General features: G+C 39.9%; 1 protein-coding gene and 1 pseudogene across 4 annotated transcripts in view; one reads left to right on the top strand and one right to left on the bottom strand.

Moving 5' to 3' along the window:
- Positions 1 to 22,025, top strand: part of GABRG3 (gamma-aminobutyric acid type A receptor subunit gamma3) — a 686,820-nt gene that overhangs the window by 288,108 nt on the left and 376,687 nt on the right. Inside the window, exon 1 of one of the 4 annotated variants that reach the window (XM_077868336.1) lies at positions 232 to 351. The exons of the other annotated variants lie outside the window; for them this stretch is intronic. The gene's annotated coding sequence lies outside the window, so the exon portion shown is untranslated. Of the gene's footprint in view, positions 1 to 231; positions 352 to 22,025 lie in introns of those variants that run through there. 4 annotated transcript variants of the gene reach the window in all.
- LOC144291500 (glyceraldehyde-3-phosphate dehydrogenase pseudogene) overlaps positions 9,166 to 22,025 on the bottom strand; it is a 34,065-nt pseudogene continuing 21,205 nt past the window's right edge.

Genomic DNA, 22,025 nt, shown 5'->3' with positions numbered 1-22,025 from the left:
TGCTCCCTTACCAAAATGATGCCTTTAGATCTGCTTTGCTTGATAGCCATACCCATCCCCAACCCCATTTGTAGTTGCTGGAAACCACTAATCTGTTTTCCAAGGACATTTTATGAAGGAGATCTCACAGAATGTAACTTTTGGGATTGCCTTCCCCCTTCATCAAAATTCCTTTGAGATTCATCCATTGTTTGTATGGATAGTTTGTTTCTTTGTATTTCTGACTAGTATCTCATGGTATGAATGTACCAGTTTGTTTAAACTTTCATTCATTGAAGGACATTTGAATGATTTGCAAACTTCAACTGCTAGAAAGAAAGCTGCTGTGAACATTCTTGTACTGATTTTTAGGTGAGCCTAAATTTTTCTTTCTCTGTAATAAAAGCCCACAAGTTTGATTTCTGGATAATATAGTAATATGTTTAGCTTATTTATTTATTCTTTTTTTTTTAAAAAAAGCTACCAAACTATTTCCCAGAGTGGCTGTATTATTTTACATTCCACCAGTAATGTATGAGATATCTAGTTTCTCTACACCTTCTCCAGCATTTGGTGCTGTTATTATTTTCTTTATTCTTGTCATTTTAGCTATTTTAATAGGTGTGTTGATATCTTATCATGGCTTTAATTTGCCTTTCTCTAGTGGTTAATGATATTGAACATTTTACTATATGTTTATTTGCCATCTAATCTCCTCTTTAGTGAAATACCATGTTACTGTTTTTTGTCTGTTTTCTAATTGGATTGTACTGTTGAGTTTTGAGAGTTCTTCATGTATTCTAGATAGGGGTCCTTTGTCAGATACACAGTTGGCAAAAATTTTCTCTAAATCTATAGACTGTGTTTCCATTCTCTGAGCAGGGCTTTGTGAAACAAAAGTTTTTAATTTTGATGAAGTCCCATTTATTGACTTTTTGTTGTTGTTCTTTATGGATCAAACTTTTTGTGTCAACTTTTCATCTTGCTATAGGTCTTGAAGATTTTCCTCTTGTGTTTTAATAGTTTTTGTAGTTTCACATTTTGCTTTTAAACCTATGATCAATTTTTAATTAATTTTTGTATAAAGTATAAGACTGCTTTAAGTTCATTTTTATTTTTACCATGGGTATCCAATTGCTTTAGCACCATATCTTAAAAAGAATATCCTTCCTTGAATGAATTACTTTGCACTTTTATACAAAGTCAGTTGGTCATGCATTTTTGGGTTTATTCATGGTTTCTCTATTCTGTTCATTTGAACCGATTTTCTATTTTTTTTCTACCAGAGCCATACTCTCTTGAGTACGATAGATAATAAGTCCTAACATTAGATAAAATGAGTCTTACCACTATTTTTAATTTTTAAAAAATACTTTAATAATTTCCCCTTATTTTCCTTTCCACAGGAATTTAGAAAAATCTTTTTCTATATTGATAGGTTTTTGATGGAAATTCTATTAAATTTCAGAGCAATTTGGAGGGTTGGGATCTGACAATATCAAAGCTTCTAATTTATGAATACATTCTATCTCTCCATTTACTTAGGTCTATGATTTCTTTCATCAGTATTTTGTAATTTTTAGTATTCAAGTGCTGTATAGTTATTAGATTTATACCCATGTATTTCATTTCTAGTCATTGTAAATTATAATGTTTTTAATTTATATTTCATTCCTGAGATAAAATTCTCCTGATCATGGCATATAATTCTATTTATATGTTGCTGGATTTAATCTGGTATTAAATTAAGTATTTTGTTGAGGTTTACTGCATTTATAATCATGAAAGATATTGATATTTTTCCTCTTTTTGTACTCTTTGTCTGCTTTTGGTATTGGATAATACATGATTTAGGAAGTATTCCATACTCTTCCATTATCTAGAAGAGATTGAGGAGGATTGATCCTGATCTTTGAATATTTGGTTGAAATTCCTACTAAAATCATCTAGACTTGGAGATTTTTTTCTTAAGAAACTTTAAGCTATAAATTTAATTTACTTATTAAGTATAATTTATTTACATGATCTATATAATATTAGTTGATTTTTGTCTTTTTGTACATTTTAAGGAAATGTTCTATTTTACCTAAGTTGTTGAATTTATGTGTATAGAGTTGTTTTCAGCAGTCCCTTATTATCCCCTTAATATCTGAAGGATGTATTATGATATTAACTGTTTCTTTTTTTTCATTGTAGCCAATATAAAAATTTTCACTTTTTAAATAATTTTTAAAAAAATTTATTTATGATAGTCAAACAGAGAGAGAGAAGAGAGGCAGAGACATAGGCAGAGGGAGAAGCAGGCAGCATGCACCAGGAGCCGGACATGGGATTCGATCCCGGGTCTCCGGGATCGCGCCCTGGGCCAAAGGCAGGCGCTAAACCGCTGCACCACCCAGGGATCCAGCCAATATAAAATTTTTAATGAGACTTTACATCCTCTGCTGGTCATACATTTTTTTCCTACATTCATTTTTTAATAATAAATTTATTTTTATTGGTTTCAATTTGCCAGCATACAGAATAACACCCAGTGCTCATCCTGTCAAGTGCCCCCCTCAGTGTCAGTCACCCATTCACCCCCACCCCCCGCCCACCTTCCCTTCCACCACCCCTAGTTCCTTTCCCAGAGTTAGGAGTCTTCAAGTTCTGTCTCCCTTTCTGATATTTCCTACCCATTTCTTCTCCATCCCTTCTATTCCCTTTCACTATTATTTATATTCCCCAAATGAATGAGACCATATAATGTTTGTCCTTCTCCGATTAACTTATTTCACTCAGCATAATACCCTCCAGTTCCATCCACGTCGAAGAAAATGGTGGGTTTTTGTCATTTCTAATGGGTGAGTAATATTCCATTGTATACATAAACCACATCTTTATCCATTCATCTTTCGATGGACAACGAGGCTCCTTCCACAGTTTGGCTATTGTGGACATTGCTGCTATAAACATCAGGGTGCAGGGGTCCCAGCGTTTCACTGCATCTGTATCTTAGGGGTAAATCCCCAACAGTGCAATTGCTGGGTCGTAGGGCAGGTCTATTTTTAACTCTTTGAGGAACCTCCACACAGTTTTCCAGAGTGGCTGCACCAGTTCACATTCCCACCAACAGTGCAAGGAGGTTCCCTTTTCTCCACATCCTCTCCAACATTCGTGGTTTCCTGCCTTGTTAATTTTCTCCATTCTCACTGGTGTGAGGTGGTATCTCATTGTGGTTTTGATTTGTATTTCCCTGATGGCAAGTGATGCAGAGCATTTTCTCACGTGCTTGGTGGCCATGTCTATGTCTTCCTTTGTGAGATTTCTCTTCATGTCTTTTGCCCATTTCATGATTGGATTGTTTGTTTCTTTGCTGTTGAGTTTAATAAGTTCTTTATAGATCTTGGAAACTAGCCCTATAGTTGACTGTATCCTTTGCTGTGCAAAGGCTTCTTATCTTGATGAAATCCCAATAGTTCATTTTTGCTTTTGTTTCTTTTGCCTTCATGCATGTATTTTGCAAGAAGTTACTGTGGCTGAGTTCAAAAAGGGTGTTGCCTGTGTTCTCCTCTAGGATTTTGAAGGAATCTTGTCTCACATTTAGATCTTTCATCCATTTTGAGTTTATCTTTGTGTATGGTGCAAGAGAGTGGTCTATTTTCATTCTTCTGCATGTGGATGTCCATTTTCCCAGCAGCATTTATTGAAGAGACTGTCTTTCTTCCAATGGATAGTCTTTCCTCCTTTATTAAATATTAGTTGACCATAAAGTTCAGGGTCCACTTCTGGGTTCTCTATTCTGTTCCATTGATCTCTGTGTCTGTTTTTGTGCCAGTACCACACTGTCTTGATGACCACAGCTTTGTAGTACAACCTGAAATCTGGCATTGTGATGCCCCCAGATATGGTTTTCTTTTTTAAAATTCCCCTGGCTATTCGGGGTCTTTTCTGATTCCACACAAATCTTAAAATAATTTGTTCTACCTCTCTGAAGAAAGTCCATGGTATTTTGATAGGGATTGTATTAAACGTGTAAATTGCCCTGGGTAACATTGACATTTTCACAATATTAATTCTTCCAATCCATGAGCATGGAATATTTTTCCATCTCTTCGTGTCTACCTCAATTTCTTTCAGAAGTGTGCTATAGTTCTTAGGGTATAGATCCTTTACCTCTTTGGTTAGGTTTATTCCTAGGTATCTTATGCTTTTGGGTGCAATTGTAAATGGAATTGACTCCTTAATTTGTCTTTCTTCAGTCTCATTGTTAGTGTATAGAAATGCCACTGATTTCTGGGCATTGATTTTGTATCCTGCCACACTGCCAAATTGCTGTATGAGTTCTAGCAATCTTGGGGTGGAGGCTTTAGGGTTTTCTATGTAGAGTATGTCATCGGCGAAGAGGGAGAGTTTGACTTCTTCTTTGCCAATTTGAATGCCTTTGATGTCTTTTTGTTGTCTGATTGCTGAGGCTAGGACTTCCAATACTATGTTGAATAACAGTGGTGAGAGTGGACATCCCTGTGTTGTTCCTGATCTTAGGGGAAAGGCTCCCAGTGCTTTCCCATTGAGAATTATATTTGCTATGGGCTTTTGATAGATGGCTTTTAAGAAGTTGAGGGATGTTCCCTCTATCCCTACACTCTGAAGAGTTTTGATCAGAAATGGATGCTGTATTTTGTCAAATGCTTTCTCTGCATCTAATGAGAGGATCTTACGGTTCTTGGTTTTTCTCTTTCTGATATGATGAATCACATTGATTGTTTTACAAGTGTTGAACCAGCCTTGTGTCCCAGGGATAAATCCTACTTGGTCATGGTGAACAATTTTCTAAATGTATTGTTGGATCCTATTGGCCAGTATCTTGTTGAGAATTTTTGCATCCATGTTCATCAGGGATATTGGTCTGTAATTCTCCTTTTTGGTGGGGTCTTTGTCTGGTTTTGGAATTAAGGTGATGCTGGCCTCATAGAACGAATTGGAAGTACTCCATCTCTTTCTATCTTTCCAAACAACTTTAGTAGAATAGGTATGGTTTCTTCCTTAAACGTTTGATAGAAATCCCCTGGGAAGCCATGTGGCCCTGGAGTTTTGTGTCTTGGAGGTTTTTGATGACTGCTTCAATTTCCCTCCTGGTTATTGGTCTGTTCAGGTTTTCTATTTCTTCCTGTTCCAGTTTTGGTAGTTTGTGGCTTTCCAGGAATGCGTCCATTTCTTCTAGATTGCCTAATTTATTGGCATATAGCTGTTTATAATATGTTTTTAAAATCGTTTGTATTTCCTTGGTGTTGGTAGTGATCTCTCTTTTCTCATTCATGATTTTATTAATTTGAGTCTTCTCTCTCTTCTTTTTAATAAGGCTGGCTAATGGTTATATATCCTATTAATATTTTCAAAGAACCAACTCCTGGTTCTGTTGATCTGTTCCACAGTTCTTCTGGTCTCGATTTCGTTGAGTTCTGCTCGAATCTTTATTAACTCTCTTCTTCTGGTGTAGGTTTTATTTGCTGTTTTTTCTCTAGCTCATTAGGTGTAAGGTTAGCTTTTGTATTTGAGCTCTTTCCAGGTTTTTAATGGATGCTTGTATTGTGATGTATTTCCTCCTAGGACTGCTTTTGCTGCATCCCAAAGGTTTTGAACAGTTGTATCTTCATTCTCATTAGTTTCCATGAATATTTTTAATTCTTCCTTAACCTCCTCATTGACCCTTTCATCTTTTAGCAGGGTGGTCCTTAACCTCCACCTGTTTGATGTCTTTCCAAACTTCTTGTTGTGATTTAGTTCTAATTTCAAGGCATTATGGTCTGAGAATATGCAGAGGATGATCCCCATCTTTTGGTATCGGTTCAGACCCGATTTGTGACCCAGTATGTGGTCTATTCTGGAGAACATTCCATGTGCACTTGAGAAGAATGTGTATTCAGTTGATTTTGGATGTAAAGTTCTGTAGATATCTGTGAAATCCATCTGGTCCAGTGTATCATTTAAAGCTCTCGTTTCTTTGGAGATGTTGTGTTTAGAAGACCTATCTAGTGTAGCAAGCGCTAGATTGAAGTCACCAAGTATAAGTGTATTATTATCTAAGTATGTCTTAACTTTGGTTATTAATTGATTGATATATTTGGCAGCTCCCACAATCGGGGCGTATATATTGAGGATTGTTAAGTCCTCTTGTTGGATAGATCCTTTAAGTGTGATATACTGTCCCTCTTCATCTCTCACTACAGTCTTCGGGGTAAATTTTAGTTTATCTGATATAAGGATGGCTACCCCTGCTTTCTTTTGAGGACCATTCGAATGGTAAATGTTTCTCCAACCTTTTATTTTCAGGCTGTAGGTGTCCTTCTGTCTAAAATGAGTCTCTTCAGAACGTAAAGACTGCTAACTCTGGGAAACGAACTAGGGGTGGTAGAAGGGGAGGAGGGCGGGGGGTGGGAGTGAATGGGTGACGGGCACTGGGTGTTATTCTGTATGTTAGTAAATTGAACACCAATAAAAAAAATAAATAAAATAAAAAAAAAATAAAAGAAAAAAAAATAAAATGAGTCTCTTGTAGACAGCAAATAGATGGGTCCTGCTTTTTTTTTTTAATTTTTATTCACTTATGATAGTCACAGAGAGAGAGAGAGAGAGGCAGAGACACAGGCAGAGGGAGAAGCAGGCTCCATGCACCGGAAGCCCGACGTGGGATTTGATCCCGGGTCTCCAGGATCGCGCCCTGGGCCAAAGGCAGGCGCCAAACCGCTGCGCCACCCAGGGATCCCGGGTCCTGCTTTTTTATCCAGTCTGAAACCCTGCGCCTTTTGATGGGGGCATTAAGCCTGTTCACGTTCAGAGTTACTATTGAAAGATATGAGTTTAGTGTCATCATGATATCTATTCATTCCCTGTTTTTGTGGATTGTTCCACTGGACTTCTTCTTAAAGGGGAATTTTAAGAGTCCCCCTTAAAATTTCTTGCAGAGCTGGTTTGGAGGTCACATATTCTTTCAGTTCCTGCCTGTCTTGGAAGCTCTTTATCTCTCCTTCCATTCTGAATGAGAGCCTTGCTGGATAAAGTATTCTTGGCTGCAGGTTCTTCTCATTTAGGACCCTGAATATATCCTGCCAGCCCTTTCTGGCCTGCCAGGTCTCTGTGGAGAGGTCTGCTGTTACCCTAATACTCCTCCCCATAAAAGTCAGGGATTTCTTGTCTCTTGCTGCTTTAAGGATCTTCTCTTTATCTTTGGAATTTGCAAGCTTTACTATTAAATGTCGAGGTGTTGAACGGTTTTTATTGATTTTAGGGTGGGATCTCTCTATTTCCTGGATCTGAATGTCTGTTTCCCTTCCCAGATTAGGAAAGGTTTTAGCTATGATTTGTTCAAATACATATTCTACCCCTCTGGCCCTTTCGGTGCCCTAGGGAACACCAATTAAACGTAGGTTTTTTTCCCTCAGGCTGTCGTTTATTTCCCATAATCTTTCCTCATGGTCTTTTCATTGTTTGTCTCTTTTTTCCTCAGTTTCCCTCTTTGCTATCAAGTTGTCTTCTATGTCACTCACTCGTTCTTCCACCTCGTTAACCCTCATCTTTAGGACTTCTAGTTTTGATTGCATCTCATTCAATTGATTTTTAATTTCTGCCTGATTAGATCTAAATTCTGCAGTCATGAAGTCTCTTGAGTCCTTTATGCTTTTTTCTAGAGCCACCAGTAGCTGTATAATAGTGCTTCTGAATTGGCTTTCTGACATTGAATTGTAATCCAGATTTTGTAACTCTGTGGGAGAGAGGACTGTTTCTGATTCTTTCTTTTGAAGTGAGGTTTTCCTTCTAGTCATTTTGCTCAGTGCAGACTGGCCAAAAACAAGTTGTTTTGGGAAAAGGAGAAAAAGAGAGGAGAGAAAGAAGGAAAGAAGAGAGAAAAGTAAAAAAGAAAAAAAGAAGAAAAATGAAAAATAAGAGAAGAAAAAGAGAAAAAAAAAGAAAGGAAAAAAGGGTGGGGAAGCAAACAGAAGTCAAAAAGCAAAGAAAACAAAACAAAACAATAACAGAAACAAAAACAACAACAACAGAAAACCATGGGTGGGGGAGTATCTTCTGATTCTGTATACTTTAAGTCCCTTCACTTCCCCTGGAACTTGTCCGTCCAGCTGGTCTTCTGGGGGAGGAGCCTGTTGTGCTGATTTTCAGGTGTTATCTCTTGGGGGAGCTGCTCTGCCCCCTGCCTGGTGCAGGGCTCAGTGGGGGTTGTTTACCCCGTGAGGCCCCAGGTGGAACAATCCCAGGGGCAGCGGCCAGCTCTGGAGCCCTGGAGTCAGCCCCCGCAGTAACTCCGGAGCTCTCCATCTGCAGGGCCTGGATGCTCCGGGGCGGGGCCGCTGATCTGCTCAGTTCGGGGCAGGAGCGTCCTTGCTGTCCTGGGCCCTCCCTGCCTCTGCCTGTCCCGGGGGGAGGTCGGATCCTGGGCCGTGTCCCCAGCACCCAGTGCTCCCGGGCCTACGCTGTTGGATTCACACTTCTGGCAGCGCAGCCCCCTCCGCGGAGCCACCCCGAGCCCCTCCGAGCTGCTCCGGGTCCAGCCCTGCGCGCTGCAGCCCTTTAGGGAGCTGGACCCACTCTCCCCGGGGCGCAGGTGTCTGTTAGTGTCCCCGGGAGCCTGAGGGCATCCCCGCCCTCCTGGGGTTCTGCTCCAACTCCCTGCTGGCGCCTTTCCGCCCGGGAAGATTGGTGAAGCTCCTGCTTCTCCCGGATGGAGCTCTCCTGTTCTGGGGACACTCGCCCAGGCCTTAGCCGTCTCCTCACGGGGGCCCTCCCCCTTGGAGGCCTTTTGTTTCTTTATTTCTTTTATTTCTTTTTCCCCCCGTTTTCCTACCTTGATAGAAGCGTGAACTCTTCTCACTGTAGCATTCCAGCTGTTCTCTCTTTAAATCTCAGGCTGAATTCATAGATTTTCAGGATGATTTGAAGGTTATGTAGGTAATTTGGTGGGGACAGGTGACTTGGGGACCCTACTCTTCCACCATCTTGCCCCTCCTCCTCCTTTTTTTTTTTTTTTGACTGGGTACAGTATACTTTATTGATGATACATGACAAGGTAGGGCTCCCCAAGCCTCTCCCCTTCCTCAGGGTCTGGGATGTAAATTGGAGGTCAGGAGATTCTCCATATGTTGGGGGATTAGGTTGGGGCAGGGACTCCCCAGAAGCTGAGGGCCTCTGTCTTTCTGGGGCTGGTGGTCCAGGAGGCTCTTACTCCTTGGAGGCCATGAGGACCATGAGGTCCACCACCCGGTTGCTATAGCCAAATTCATTGTCATACCAGGAAATGAGCTTGAGGAAGTGGTCATTGAGAGCAATGCCAGCCTCAGCGTCGAAGGTGGAAGAGTGGGTGTCACTGTTGAAGTCACAGGAGACAACCTGGTCGTCAGTGTAGCCCAGGGTGCCCTTGAGGGGGCCCTCTGATGCCTGCTTCACTACCTTCTTGATGTTGTCATATTTGGCAGCTTTCTCCAGGCTGCAGGTCAGATCCACAACTGACACGTTGGGGTTGGGGACACAGAAGACCATGCCAGTGAGCTTCCCATTCAGCCCAGGGATGACCTTGCCCACAGCCTTGGTGGTGCCAGTGGAAGCATGGATGATGTTCTGGGCAGCCCATCGGCCGTCATGCCAGCTTCCCAGAGGTGCCAGTCCACGGTCTTCTGGGTGGCAGTGATGGCATGGACGGTAGTCATGAGGCCCTCCACAATGCCAAAGTGGTCATGGATGACTTTGGCTATAGTAGTCAAGCAGTTGGTAGTGCAGGAGGCATAGCTGACAATCTTGAGGGAGTTGTCATACTTCTCGTGGTTCACGCCCATCACAAACATGGGGGCATCAGCAGAAGGAGCAGAGATGATGACCCTCTTGGCCCTGCCCTTCAAGTGAGCCCCAGCCTTCCCCATTGTGGTGAAGACCCCAGTGGACTCCACAACATACTCAGCACCAGCATCACCGCATTTGATGTTGGCGGGATCTTGCTCCTGGAAGATGGAGATGGACTTCCCGTTGATGACAAGTTTCCCGTTCTCAGCCTTGACCGTGCTGTGGCATTGGCCATGGGTAGAATCATACTGGAACATACACACCATGTGGTTGAGATCAATGAAGGGGTCACTGATGGCGACAATATCCACTTTGCCAGAGTTAAAAGCAGCCCTGGTGACCAGGAGCCAAATACGGCCAAATCCGTTCACTCTGATCTTCACTATCGTGTCTTGGGGACGCGCTGGCCCTGCACCAGAAGATGCGGCTGTCTGTCGGGTGGGGAGGAGCAGAGAGCTGGTATTCACTGTTTCATTGCTGATAGCGGTAATTTGTGACTTCCTTGTCTCTCTTTAAACTTTTGTGAACTTCGTTGATCTTGTCAAAGTACTATTTTTTTCCTCCATTAATTTTATCTTAATTTCATTGATTTCTGCTGGTATCTTTTTCTTCCCTTCTGCTTTATTTGGGATTGTTTTCCTATCATTTTTCAAAGTTCTTATGGTGAGAGCTTTGATTATTGATTTGAGAACTTTTCTCTTTGTAATGTAAACATTTTTGTTCTGTGAATTTCCCTCTCAGCAGTACTTTAATTGTATCTTACAAGTTTTTTTTTTTTTCTTAAAGATTTGTTTATTTATTTTAGAAGGGGAGGGGTAGAGGGGTCGGGAGAAAGAGTCTTAAGCAGATTTCACCCTGGGCAGGGAGTCTAACATAGGGCTCAATCTCAGGGTCCTGAGATCATGACTGAGCCAAAACAGAGTCAGACACTAACTGACTGGGCCACCCGGGTGCCTCTATTTGTGTCTTACAAAGTTTAATGTGTTTTATTTTTATTTTCATTCAGATGAATGTATATGTGACTTCTTTTGTGACTTACTCTCTGACCTATGGAGTTTTTAGAAGTGTGTTGCATAATTTCCAAATATTTGGATGTTTTCTTATTTTTTTTTATTAATGCATTTTAGTTTTAATTCATTGTAGTTAGAAAACAAACTCTATATGCCTTTAACTCTTTTATATTTGTTAAAATTTGTTTTGTGATTCAGGATGTGATATATTCAGATGAATATTTGATAGCTGCTTTAAAAATATATATTTTGTTGATGGTGGTAGAGTTCTGCCAATTCAAATCTGTTGATTGATGATCATGTTTAGTCCTTTTATGTCCATACTCATTTTTTGACCAGTTGTTCTATCAGTGTTGAAAGGAGATGTTGTCTCCAATTATAGCAGTGGATGTGTGTTTACTTTTTCCAGTTTTATAAGTTTTGTTTCATGTACTTTGAATCTAAGTTGTGTGAGCCTACACATTTAGATTGCTTTTTCTTCTTGGTAGGCTGACCATTTCATTACCAAGACATTAGGTAATGTCTTTGTCTGTCTCTAGTAATTTTCTTGGCTCTGAAGTCTTTTTTTTTATCTTATACTTTCTTTTGATTAATGCTTCATAATACATATTTTCAATATATATGCCTTTTCCTTATTTATATTTCTGGTGAGAAACCTACTATCATTCAAATACTTGTTTTCCATATGTAATGCTTGTTTCTCTCTAGCTTCTTTCAATGTTTTTCTTTGTCCTTTATTTTCAGAAGTTTGATCATAATGTGCTTTGGTATGAATTACTTTGGATTTACCCTATTTAGAGTTTTTTCATCTTCCTTAATATGTAGGTTAATGTCTTTTATCTAATCTAGGAAGTTTGATTTATTATTTGTTTAAGTACTCTTTTTACTCTGTTCTCTTTTCTCCTTTCTTGACTCTAATGTCATGAATGTCACATCTTTTGTTATAGTACCAGTGTCTCTAATGTCCTGCTTGTTTGTTTATTTTTTTCAGTGCATTCTCTCTGTTGTTCAGACTGAGTAATTTCTGTTTATCTATTTTCAAGTCCACTGATTCCTTACTCTGTTATCTCCATTCTTCTACTAAGCCCCTCCAATGCGAATTTTATATTATTTACTGTGGGGTTTTTTGGTTGTTGTTCTAAAATTTCCATTTGTTTCTACTTTATCATCTATTTTTTTGTGATTTTCAATATTTTCACTTATATCAACCATGTTCTCAATTGCTCATGAAAGCATTTTTTATGATGGCTGCATCAAAATTCTTTTAAGATAATTCTGACACTTTGTCATCTGGTTGTTGGTTTCTGTTGATTGTTTATCCCATTCAAGTTGAAATTTTCCTGGTTCTTGGTATTATGCGTGATTTTTCACTTTTAACCTGTTATTAATTATGTTATGAAACACTGGATCTTCTATCAATTGTTCTTTGAACCAGTGCTGTCAGGGAAAGAGAGGAACCAAGTCCTTACTGCAGGGTGCTGGAGATGGAAGTCCAGGCTCTACACTCATCTTCAGACACCCTGGTGGTAGGGGTGCTTGGTTATCAGTGGGTGAGGGTGAAAGTCCAGGCTGCATGTTTGGTTCCCTCCAATATCCCACTCAGAGAGATAGAGGAACACTTTGTATGTCTGAGCTTTGTAGAAAGCCCAGGCTGCCCATTCAGCCCCTACCAACATCATCCTGTTGAGGAAACCAGAAGCTCCTCCTCCTACTGGGTGGAGTGGACATCCACTTAGCTTCTGCTGGCACTTTGGAGGGGTTGGAGCACTTTGTTGTTAACAGACATTTGTTAATAAGATTAGGGACAAGTGGTTAATTTTTCCCTGATGCTCTGATTGAGTGGGATATGTGTTATCAAAAAGATTTCTGTCTTATTTGGCTTCTCCTTCCCTCATCTTTTGGCAAACAGAAGCAGAATTTCTTGGGGATATTTTTTGTCTGTGCTTATTGGTATTTCCAGGTCAGAGGCTTTTCCAAACCACGTTTGGGATTTTGGGACAGAAAAGGAAATTCAGAGAATTTACCACTCTATTGGTTCTTAACTCCTGGGATCCCAAGCTGATCTGACATCTTCTCCCTACCTTTCAGAGTCATGTATGGTTTTTAGGATTTCTAGCTGTGCTCAGTAGGAGAGATTTAAAAAAAAATAAGTAAGGGTATAAGTATATTTTGCCTTGTCCAGAACTGGAAGTCCTCAAAACAAGTCATTTTTGTGGTCTCAGAAAATCAGAAGACAAACTAAGCTGTACACAAGAATAGACACACAGTATTATTTTCTTCCTATTAACAACTGCAGTTTATAAGAAAAGATCAGTCATCTTACTCAAGGTAATGAATTTCAGAAACACAGAGTTAGAAGCAAATTTAGCACCTGCTTTCTATGGGAATTAAACTTGTTCACGGGTAGCCCCGGTGGCTCAGTGGTTTAGTGCTGCCTTCAGCCCAGGGTGGGATCCTGGAGACCCAGGATCGAGTCCCACGTCGGGCTCCCTGCATGGAGCCTGCTTCTGCCTCTGCCTGTGCCTCTGCCTCTCTCTCTCTCTCTCTCTCTCTGTCTCTCATGAATACATAAATAAAATCTTAAAAAAAACTTGTTCACAAAAATCTAGAATTTCATGAAAATATTTCCCAAATATTTGCCAAGTGACTCTTGAGATTCAAATCATGAAAGAAATAGAATTGTGGTCAATTTTGCTTATATACAGGACATGATAGATAAAAAAGATAAATAAAAGTATCATCTATATATTTAAGAACAGACACCAGGACACTGTGTGTGACATCTTTCTCTTCCTGTGTCCCTGTGTCAGTTTCTGTCTTTCTCTCACATGCACACATATATGGCCCAGAGGAAGCAGCATCTGAACCCCCCCACTTGTTTTTCTCATTGGGAGAGACTGGCTGGGACCCAGCAGAGCAGCAAGAGGAAAACACTATGAGCACTTAGAAAAGCCTAAAAAAATCCTCTCATGCTCAGGATAATCAAGATTTGACTGGAGTTTCCAAGGAGACAAAATAAAACTCATTATTAGCCTGCAAACTGCAAATAATTTAACTAGCTATCTACAGAAATGATTCCTGTTTTCTCTACTTTGTTACAGTCCATAATGATCGAAGCAAAATATAAGAAAAAAGTTGTATTTTCAGTTCTAATAGCTTTTGAGAAGAAAGATTGCTCAGGAAAGAAATTAGTTTATTACAGAAATCACATATGCATGCTTTTCCTCTTTATTAGGTGACTTTTCAAAATGTTGAAAGCATATATTACATTTTTCTAATGAAGAATCTCAAGCCTTCATTCTAACTTCTGCCTTCAACCCTTAAATTTGCCCTTATGACTTATTCATCCTTGTGTATAATAAAGTGTTTCCACCAATCCATAAAGAGCTATGAATTGTAGTTACCTTGGAGATTTTGTTATGGGTAGAGATCAAAGCAGAAAAACCTGTTCCTCCCTACTTAGTTCTATACACGTATATGTAACTCAAGAATTTTCGAGACTGGAGTTTTCCTATAATTTGTTTTCTGTAATGTGGTAGCTATAGTTTTCTGAGCTTTCAGGTGTGTTTGTGTCTGTGTGCATGTGTGTGTGTTACTGGTAATATGATGTGCAAAGGAAAGCAGACGACAGGCTCTGTAATAAAAACTGAGACAGAGGAAAACTCATTTAACTTCCCTGAACCTCACCATTCCCCTGGAAAAAATATGCTAATTTTTCTTGACAAAAGTTTTGTCAGCATTCATTGAATTTTTTAAGTATCTGAAATTATACATCATAATTTGTTTTCTTTTCTTTTCTTTTTTTGTATATATTTTTTATTGGAGTTCGATTTTCCAACGTATAGCATAACATTCAGTGCTCAACCCGTCAAGTGCCCATCACCTCAGTGCCTGTCACCTAATCACCCCAAACCCCGCCCAGCCCCCCTTCCACTACCTCTTATTCATTTCCCAGAGTCAGGAGTCTCTCATGTTCTGTCACCGTCTCTGATATTTGCCATTTTCTTTCCTTTCCCCTTTAATCCCATTCACTATATTTTACATGCCCCAAATGAATGAGACCATATAATGTTTGTCCTACTGTGAATGACTTACCTCAATCAGCATAATACCCTCCAATTCTAACCATGTTGAAGCAAATGGTGGGTATTTATCATTTCTAACAGCTGAGTAATAGTCCATTGAATACATATACCACATCTTCTTCATCCATTCACCTTTCGATGGACACCAAGGCTCCTTTCTCAGTTGAGCTATTGTGGAGATTGCTGCTATAAACATTGGGGTGCAGGTGTCTCTATCTTTCACTGGGTCTGTTTCTTTGGTGTAAATCCCCAGCAGTGCAATTGCTGGGTCGTAGGGCAGTTCTATTTTTAACTTTTTGAGGAACCTCCATTCAGTTTTCCAGAGTGACTGCACCAGTTCACATTCCCACCAACCGTGCAAGCGGGTTACCCTTTCTCCACATCCTCTCCAACATTTGTGGTTTCCTGCCTTGTTAATTTTCCCCATTCTCACTGGTGTGAGGTGGTATCTCATTGTGGTTTTGATTCGTATTTCCCTGATGGCAAGTGATGCAGAGCATTTTCTCATGTGGTTGTTGGCCATGTCCATGTCTTCCTCTGTGAGATTTCTGTGCATGTCTTTTGCCCATTTCATGATTGGATTGTTTGTTTCTTTGGTGTTGAGTTTAATAAGTTCTTTATAGATCTTGGAAAATAGCCCTTTATCTGATAGGTCATTTGCAAATATCTTCTCCCATTCTGTAGGTTGTCTTTTAGTTTTGTTGACTGTATCCTTTGCTGTGCAAAAGCTCCTTATCTTGATGAAGTCCCAATAGTTCATTTTTGCTTTTGTTTCTTTTGCCTTCATGGATGTATCTTGCAAGAAGTTATTGTGGCCAAGTTCAAAAAGGGTGTTGCCTGTGTTCTCCTGTAGGATTTTGATGGAATCTTGTCTCACATTTAGATCTTTCATCCATTTTGAGTTTATCTTTGTGTATGGTGCAAGAGAGTGGTCTAGTTTCATTCTTCTGCATGGGGATGTCCAATTTTCCCAGCACCATTTATTGAAGAGACTGTATTTTTTCCAATGGATAGTTTTTCTTCTTTGTCGAATATTAGTTGACCATAAAGTTGAGGGTCCACTTCTGGATTCTCTATTCTGTTCCATTGATCTATGTGTCTGTTTTTGTGCCAGTACCACACTGTCTTGATGACCACAGCTTTGTAGTACAGCCTGAAATCTGGCATTGTGATGCCCCCTGCTATGTTTTTTTTTTTTTAATATTCCCCTGGCTATTTGGGGTCTTTTCTGATTCCACACAAATCTTAAGATGATTTGTTCCAACTCTCTGAAGAATTTCCATGGTATTTTGATAGGGATTGCATTAAACCTGTACATTGCCCTAGGTAACATTGACATTTTCACAATATTAATTCTTCCAATCCATGAGCATGGAATATTTTTCCATCTCTTTGTGTCTTCCTCAATTTCTTTCAGAAGTGTTCTGTAGTTTTTAGGGCATAGATCCTTTACCTCTTTGGTTAGGTTTATTCCCAGGTATCTTATGCTTTTGGGTGCAATTGTAAATGGGATTGACTCCTTAATTTGTCTTTCTTCAGTCTCATTGTTAATGTATAGAAATGCCACTGACTTCTGGGCATTGATTTTGTATCCTGCCACACTGCCAAATTGCTGTATGAGTTCTAACAATCTTGGGGTGGAGGCTTTTGGGTTTTCTATATACAGTATCATGTCATCTGCAAAGAGGGAGAGTTTGACTTCTTCTTTGCCAATTCGAATGCCTTTAATGTCTTTTTGTTGTCTGATTGCTGAGGCTAGGACTTCCAGTACTATGTTGAATAGCAGTGCTGAGAGTGGACATCCCTGTCTTGTTCCTGATCTTAGGGGAAAGGCTCCCAGTGCTTCCCCATTGAGAATGATATTTGCTGTGGGCTTTTCGTAAAAGGCTTCAGATGCTGAGGAATATTCCCTGTATCCCTACACTCTGAAGAGTTTTGACCAGGAATGGATGCTGTATTTTTGACATCGAATTGAAATCCGAATTCTGTAACTCTGTGGCAAAAAGTACTGTTTCTGATTCTTTCTTTTTTGGTGAGTTTTTCTTTCTAGTCATTTTGGTCTTTGCAGAGTGGCTGTATGAATGGGCCGCATCAAGAATATCCACCACAAACTAGTAAATTTCACCTTATGATTCTGCCAAGGTCAGAGACCAGAAATTGAAAACATCAGAACAAAATGAAATAAAAGAACCACTAACTTGAAAAACAAATTTTAAAACAAATCAGTGAAAAGTAAAAGGCCAGGAATCCTAAAGAAGAAGAGAGAGAAAAAAAGTGAAGAAAGAGAAAAAAGAAAAAAAACAGGGGGGTGGGGAAGCAGGGAACTGGGATATAGTGGTGGTGACAAAGTTGTAATGGAGGGAGAATGTAGTCTATCTGAGGGGTTTTAGGGTGATCCTCTTGTGTCTGAGTATATTAAATTCTGTATGTTATTAGATGCCTATTCCCAAATTTATATAAACCAGAAATACTTGTCGATAGCCCCAACATTGACGACCAAAACATAAATGAGATAAAAGAGAGGTGCAAAATTGGAGTGAGGAATCTCACAGATGAACCAGCACAGTATACCACGTAGTTTTATGTGCATACTGGTCATTTTTTAGAAGGTATTAACTTCTACCATTGTAGAACAAAATGAGGCAGAGTAAAGAAAAAACACAAAACAAACAAAAAAAACATCTTGTATATCTCCCCAAATTGAGTATGTTGAAGGGAATCTACAAGTGGAAAGTATATCTAGGACTTATATATTTGTAGAAATATGAAAGTCAAAAAGGAATAATCTTAAAAATGAAGAGGTGGTAAAATATTGTAGTTAAGGTGGGAAAAGAGAAAGAAAAATTGGGTATTTACAATCTGATATAAAAATGAGTTGTACTGGAAAAAGAAAGAAAAAAAAAAGGAGGGGTACCCTCCTGTTGCTATATACTGTAAATCCCTCGACTTTCCCTGGAGCTTTCCAGCATTGCTTGGTCAAGAACTTGCTCTTCCCCTGTCCTTCCAGCTGGTCTTCTGGGGGAGGGTAGGCTGTGCTGACTCTCAGGTGTGTGCACCTGGGGGACCTGCTCCGCCCCCTGCCAGGTGCACGGCTCAGTGAGAGGTGTTTATCCCATGAGAACCCTGTTCCCTGGTAGCCCTGCGCCATCCCAGGCACAGGGTGACACAGGAGGAACAACAACACTGGCCGCGGCCAGCTCTCCAGCCCTGGAGTCAGCTCCCGCAGTGACTCCCGCAGTCTCCCAGTCGCACTGGCCTGGGTGCTCCCGGGGGTTGCGGGTGCTGATCTGCGCAGCTCGGGGGCGCCCGGCGGCGGGAGCGTCCTCGCTGTCCTGTGCCCTCCCCGCCCCCGCCTGTCCCGGGGGGAGCGCAGGGTCCTGGGCTGTGTCCCGGGGCTCTGAGCTCCGGGGCCTGCGCTGCTGCAATCGCGCTCCCGGGCGCGGCTCCTGAAGGCAGCGGGGACCAGCCCCCTCCGCCCCGAGCCGCCGCCGGAGCTTCCCGAGGCCCCGCCAGGCGCGCTGCAGCCCTTCGCGGAGCTCGGCCGCGGGGGGGGGGGGGGCGCTCTCCCCGGGCGGCTGCCTCGTTAGTGGCTCCGGGAGCCTGGAGGCTCCACCGCCCTCCTGCGCTCTGCCCGAGCTCCCTGCTAAGCGCCTTTGCGTCCGGGAAGAATCCCAGGAGGATTTTAAAGTTCCTGCTTCGGGACTGACTGGGCTTTCCTGTCCCGGGAGGCTTTTGCCGCCTGGCCTTAGCCTGGGTCCTGGCGAGGGCCCCTCCCCCGCTGGATGCTTTTTTATTTATTTTTTTTCCGTCTTCCTACCTTGTTAGAAGCGCAAACACTTCTCTCTAGCATTCCAGCTGTTCTCTCTTCAAATCTCAGGTCGAATTCGTAGTTTTTCAGGATGATTTGAAAGTTATCTAGGTAAGTTGGTGGGGACAGTGACTTGGGGACCCCACTCCTCCACCATCCTGCCCTCTCTACATCATGATTTGGATTTTCAGTCATTCAGTAAAAAAAAATCAGAATAGAAAACATAAACGTATTTGTTTTTCCTAAGTGAGAAATAAGACATTAATGACATGTAGCATAGATATGTAATTTATTAATTATGTAAGCTATTAATATTATGATGACAGAGGTGATATAACCAGAGAAGGAACAGACATTTAAGCTGCTTTTTTTTCCTGCTCCTATTTCTAGGTACAGAATCTTTGTCTCTTTCAATAGTGAAGAACTTTGAGAGAAAAAATGGATTCCATCCTGTCTGTTATCAAGGCACATTGGCTTATATTTGGCAAGAGGTCACTTGTTACATCTATAGACATCTTGCCTTATTTTATCTCAAATGGTAGTTTCTACCTCTCTCTATTGATACATTTACATATAATCCTAATTATGCATTATGGCTGGCTTCTGGCACTAGATTGAAGCTCCCAGACAACTGAGAGGGCATCCTACTTACCCCTGTGTCAATTACACACTGCTTGGCACATAGTAGGATCTTGAAAAATATATGATAAGTTAATAAATTCATTTGGGAACTTTCTTTGCTTAAAAATAATTCATTTTAAAAATAGGCAGTCATAAGAGATCACAGAACACAATACTAATCTTATACTTTACACACCAGGTAAATGTGCAAGCAAAATGAACTTCACATTCAACTTTTATTCACTCCTCAAACGTTTCCTAAAATCTTCATTTGACTTGACCTGATATGTATGTATATACCTTTTAAATGCATGGTGGTGTTATACTTACTTTAGGATATACAAAGTCTAACGAAAAGTTATTCCTTCCAAGCCTGAAACCTGTGATAGTTCAACCTGACTGAATCTCCTGACATCTTCTTTCTCTGGGGCTGGCTGGTCTGTCTATTCTCCCTTCCATTTGGAAAGCTTCAAACAACTGTATTCTTTCCCCAAGTATTGACACATGGACGTGCCCTTTGAGGCTGTGTTCTGAGGGAGAGATGGAGACCAAGAGAAGTCCGCTACATGTGAAAGAAAGCAATAATAAGAAAGAAGGCAACTGTGTGGCCATGGAAAGGAGAATAGCATTTGAATCAAATCTTCCCAATCACTAGAAGAATCTGGTTGAAATGATTTTATTTATTTATTTTTTAAGGGTTTTATTTATTTATTCATGAGAGACATGGAGAGAGAGAGAGGCAGAGACACAGGCAGAAGGAGAAGCAGGCTCCATGCAAGGAGCCTGATGTGGGACTCAACCCTGAGACCCCAGGGCTATGCCCTGATTCGAAGGCAGGCACTAAACCACTGAGCCATCCAGGGATCCCCCTGATTTTAGATAGAAAAGGTGCAGTTTGTACTTCAATGTTTGGAAAAATGGAGAATCATCAGTAATTCAAGGAGTACACAGAGCTTGAGTGCTTTGAGAAAGAAGTTCCTGTATGACTACTCAGAAATATAAACTCTCACCTCAAACAATAGAAGTATTATAAGGAATTCCATGGTAAAGAATAGAAGAAACATGCCACAGTGTGTATATATATATATATATATATTTTTTTTTTTTAGTATATTTTAATCAGGGAATCAGGTATTCATGTAAGGGAGAGTCTTTCCTTTGAGGCTTATCCTCACTGCCACGGTCTTAATTCCATCCCTCCTTATCTTTTTCCTAGATAGATAGCTCCTGGCCTAGGAGCTGCTATGCTCTTTCTCATTGGATCATTCCTCAATGTAGTCCTAGAACTCAGCATGTAATATGCAGCTAAAATGATCAACAGATTCATGATATAGAACTCTGTAGCATTATCTTCTCTCATTGGGTTGAGTGTCCTATAGATAGCAATGAAATTTGGTTAGTTGATGGTGTTGTCCAGTTATTCTGTATCTTCTTCATTTTGTGTCTGCTAGTGCTGGCGAGAATGTGGTGTTAAAGCCTTCAACTGTATTTGCGGACTTGTTGATTTCTCTTGTTAGTCTTTTTGTTGCATATATTTTATAGTTGTGTTTTGGGAATGCTTATTTAGAATCACTATCTTCTTAGTGAATTGATCTTTTTTGTCATCATATAATGTGCTTCTTTAATATCTGATAATTATCTTAGTTCTTGAACCCATTTTATCCTTTATTAAGGAATGATTCTCTCCAAATATCCCTGATTCAGTGGGATAAGCAGTTCTGTTTCTCACTCCTTTAGGAAGGTGTTGTGGCTTTTTCTTGCACTCAGTGAGGCCCCAGGGCCACATAATGCTACAGTGTTACTTGCCACACTTGGTGTGATGACCCGATGGCAAAGAGAGAAAGATAAGAAAAGTTGATGTCACAGGATAGCTGACAGTACTTGCTTTTGTATCTACAGGTATTCTCACTCAAGAAGGAGATGGTATAAAAGAGATCTTGCAGAGAACTAGAAATCTTTAAAGAGCGTACAAAAAAAAAAAAAAAGAAACATAAGTGACATTATTTAGTGACTGCAGTTTAAATCTTGGCCTGGTGTGGCCTGAAGAAATATGGGAGCAAATAAAATAATTCACAGGTTGCCTTTTTGTTTTCATGCTTCACACACATTCTCCTTGAACACTCTATATCTCTGATAGTTATGTTTTCCAAAAAAAAAAAAAAATCTAAAAGATTTGAGGAAAAACTATGGATAAAATTGATTTCATCAAGTTGACCAAATATATAAAATATATCTCTTATGACATAAATCAGGAATCCAAGCTTGACTTTTAGATATGAAGATTTAATGTAATAAAAGTCATATTTTTTATTTTTATGTATTTTATTTTAATGTAATAAAATAATATTTTTATATCATATATTTTATTTTTAAATTTTGTTCAATTTAATAATTGTATTTTCTTGCATCAATGCTTCAAGAAAAATTAATTTAGTATTTAATGGATTAAGGGTTAATGAACTTGTGTTTCAGGAAATCAAGATAATTATATCGTAAGCTATATTCTATATTGTCAGTACTCACATTAAAAGTATTAAAATGAGTGACTGTCATGTCATAGGTAGCTATCTTAGGGCTAGTCAATTAGAGAATTAGGGAATTGTTGATTTGTAAGGAATCTTTGAGATGGTTTTGTTTAGCTCCTTATTTTGTAAAGGTGAAGCTGATGCCCAGGGAAAGGAATTGGCTGAGAATGCT

Source organism: Canis aureus, chromosome 2 (genome assembly GCF_053574225.1).
Source record: "Canis aureus isolate CA01 chromosome 2, VMU_Caureus_v.1.0, whole genome shotgun sequence".
Taxonomy (NCBI): domain Eukaryota; kingdom Metazoa; phylum Chordata; class Mammalia; order Carnivora; family Canidae; genus Canis; species Canis aureus.
The sequence above is the reverse complement of the archived record's forward strand: the minus strand, read 5'-3'. Positions and strand labels throughout refer to the sequence as shown.